This window comes from Echinops telfairi, unplaced genomic scaffold (assembly GCF_000313985.2).
Source record: "Echinops telfairi isolate 266 unplaced genomic scaffold, ASM31398v2 ScPeMD7_1;HRSCAF=3_0, whole genome shotgun sequence".
Classification (NCBI taxonomy): domain Eukaryota; kingdom Metazoa; phylum Chordata; class Mammalia; order Afrosoricida; family Tenrecidae; genus Echinops; species Echinops telfairi.
Window position 1 is genome coordinate 33,195,754 of NW_022103896.1, and position 3,699 is coordinate 33,199,452.

General features: G+C 44.9%; 1 pseudogene; it reads left to right on the forward strand.

Annotated features, from left to right (window-relative positions):
• Nucleotides 1-507: 507 nt before the first annotated feature.
• On the forward strand, nucleotides 508-3,352 carry LOC101638216 (annotated as a pseudogene).
• The last annotated feature ends 347 nt before the right edge of the window (nucleotides 3,353-3,699 follow it).

The window sequence follows — 3,699 nt, forward strand, 5'->3', positions numbered from 1 at the left end:
TGTATCAGTCTATCTCATTGGGGGTTTTCCCCTTTCTACCTGACCCTGTACTTTCCCAAGTATACTCTCCTTCCCTAGGGACGAGGCCCTCCGGATAACATGTCCAAACTCCCTGAGATGAAGTCTTGCCGTCTTCTCTTCTAAGAAGAATTCGAGCTGTCCATCTTCCAATATCTATTCATTGATTTATACGTGTCTGTTAACCTCCATTGCCATTGAGATTATCCTGCTCCGTGTTTAATTTGTAGAGCCAACACTGAATATTAAGGATATTTACATGTCAAAATTCTGTGCCATGATGCTAGTAAGAATAAAGAAATATAATTAAAGATCATGTTTCATTTTCTTTAATCTGTGGAATATTTGGGCTTACGCTTTCTCCACAATGAAATTAAAAGACGTTCCAAACAGGAACGACCTGCCAACAATTATAGTTATAAGGAAAAAGTTTTCTGTAGACTGTATCTAATTTAATCCCGAGAAAAGAATGATGTTATTTGTCGAGCTATGTCTAAAAAAACAACCGAGGAATCTGAATGTCAGGGTCACGGCCTTCCACCTCTGAAGACCGAGTACTGGGTTCGGGCCATCAAGTCTGTTTTGACTGAGAGTGCCAGAGGAGAATTTGCCCACCGGTTACTAGCTATGGTCACTGTAAGAGCAGGTGCCCGGGTCTTTTCTCCTGAAGAGCTACTGAGTGGCATAGTAAGTCCAAGGTTTCGGTTACCAAGCCCGCACTTAACCGTTGAGCCACCAGCTCACCTCTAAAGAAATGACGCACGTGTTTTTATCAGATCACGTGAATGCTGTCATCCCTGGAAAACCACAGAACAAAATTCAAAGAGTTGTTGCAGCAACTGTCAGTTACCTAAGCCTTATGCATTTGTCGCCCTTCATTCTCTGTAGAACTCCTGACTTCTCTTTTTATCTTTAAAAATATCTTATCCGGCTCGTCGCCGTGGCCATAGCTCAGAGCCTCTTTTGGGCGGGTGTGTTGGCGCCGCGGTGGTTCGCCATGGGTTCGAGACCCAGAGGGTGATGGGCCCCCGTGGGTCACGAGCTGGATCCAGATTCCGACTGGGAGCAGGAGCTGCAGGAGCTGGTGAGGCACCAGCTCCTTCCTGGGCCCTGCACTCAGGGCGCCGCTGCCAACACGGCCTTCGTTTCTTTGCACTCACTTGGGGCGCAGGGGCAGTTGGCCAGCTTCCTAAGGTGACCAGAAGTCCCGTTTTGGGCGGAACAGTCCCGATTTTTAACAATTTGTCCTGCGTCCCGTGGCATTTTTAAAAAGTCCCGATTTTTGGAAAGAATGCACGACAAGCTAGGGAACAGCGGGAGAACGGGAAGGGAATATACAGTTTTCGGCTGCCATGTGGCTATTTCGCCAGGATATGAGTTTTATATTATTTTTGTTAATTTTAGAATGTTAAACTTTAACAATAACAAATTATTGTGGAGAACTGATTATCGAGAACTGCTTATCAAAGTTCGCATTGTTGATCAGTTGTTAAAATTCGACCACCATTGTTTGGACTTAATGAACAATGGCATTTTGGGGCACTGGCAACGACGAAAACATTTTGTAACTGTCTCTCAGATGATACACATCGTACTGTGTGCTAGTGCTAGTTAAACAAGTGATGTCAACAAATCAGCTATTCAGATAATTTAGGTAAGTAATTTACTTATTTCATAAATACATAATTTTTCTTGAATTTAGCAGACAGTACTGGAATGATGTGCAAAAATCGTTCGATCATATTACTCAAAATTTTCCATATAGTAATATTTCAAAAAATGATCTTTTTAATGAGGTATCATTATTAAAAATATATATTGATAAGGAAAAGGTTCAATCTTGCGCATCAGCAAAAACCACAATAGAGAACAAATGGCTAGAAATATTTCGTCATTTTGAAACAAACCATGTTCCATACAATAATGCACTAAAAATTGTGGAATACACGCTGTCCTTACCAGGAACTAATGCTGCGACTGAAGGTGTTTTTCCTACAGTAAATAAAGTGTGGACATCAGAAAATTCACCATTAAGTGTTGAGACTTTGAAAGCCATTTTATGTGTGAAATATAATTTAACAAATTCTTATGAAAAATTTCATGACCTTTTAAACGACAACAATCTACTAAAAAAAATGTCACTCAAATGAGAAATATGCCAAAGAATAAAATAGTACTATAAATAATTTTTAAATGTATTATCTTTGTAAATTGTACTTATGTTGAAATTTTAAAATATATATTACAATACTATTTTTGCGTTCTATGAAAAGTTTTTTGCTCCATATACTTTAGACCAAATTTTTAATCAAGAACCCCCTCCCCCCGTCAGTGGAGTCCCGATTTACCAATGTTAAAATCTGGTCACCTTACCTTAGGACCATGTATTCCTTGAAGTATTTCCCGCGCCCGTTTAGGGTTCAGCATGCTTCCGGGCCGCTTTTGTTGACCGGGTTTCTGAGACTTGATACCAGGCAGATGTGAGCAGGCCGACACCGCCCGCGGGCCTTCCGTGCGCAAAGCGAGAGGCCTGGGCGGCCGTGCCTTAGCCCGAGGCTCCCCAGCCGCCTGCCTTCTTCCACGCACGGCTCCTGCTATTCAACGCCCTAAAGCGCCAGAAAAAAGCTATCCAGATCCAGAAGATTCCGAGGCAAGTGGAGGTGGGCGCCCCGCCCTCCCAGGACCCTGAGGTGGGAAGCCGTGGAGCAGATCCGGTATTTACATACGGAATCTGCAGTGTCCTGGACAGTTCCCAGATTGGCTGAAGGCTTTCCTGTCAGCCCTGATGTGATCCGAAGGGTTTTGAAAAGCAAGCTTGTACCCACATTGGAGCAGAAACTGTAGCAAGATCCAAAAGTTCTTAAGAAAGCTGGGCTTGCTCACTCACTCCAACAGATTCACGCCTCGGGAAATACCACAAAACCACTCTCTGCAGGCCACTCTGATGCCAGCAAGTAAAGACTCACCCACAGGCCAGAGCCACAGCACAGCTTTGAAAGTGTTAGACTCAAACACTCAGAGCACAAGTACACCGGAGAGACAGAAGGGAAGAAATGGAGGAGTCCCGAGCCTGGAAGGAATAACGGAGAGCTTTGTGCCTGTAGCTGCAGCTGTGAGTCAACCGAGGGGGTTGCAGAAATACTCCACCAATGATGGAGGGAGTCCCAGAGGAACTCACAGTAAAGGATTGCCAAGTGACAAGAAGCTGGAGGAATTGAGAGCAGGCAAGACAAGTGACCAGAACCTCAGCAGCAAAGCAGTGCAGAGAGGACAGGAGTTTTTGACGGCCCTGGGATCTTCCTGTATAGCATTTGAGCCAGACCTGCTGAGTTAGTTATTTATTGTGCCAACCTGGCCGATAAACACATGTGGGATTAATTGAAGGGCGGAGGGATAAATGGCTAGGCAAGCCTCGCCTTTCGAGTTCTCTGGTCTCTTGCTTTGTGATGGTCGCACCAGGCTGCAGCTCCTTAGCAGTTCCCTGGTTCAGCTTGCAAGGCTGACTTCCTGCAAGACATTCCCAAGGAGAAGCCACATGGACCTACCCCGATGCAGCCCTGGGTGCTGGAGCAGCCATGTGGAGACCCCTGCCAGCGCTGAGCTATTTACACGTTCACTGACTTGGCTTTCCTCCTGCAGTCGGCATCATTGAATCTGCTTTGTGAGATGAAGGAGGACGAC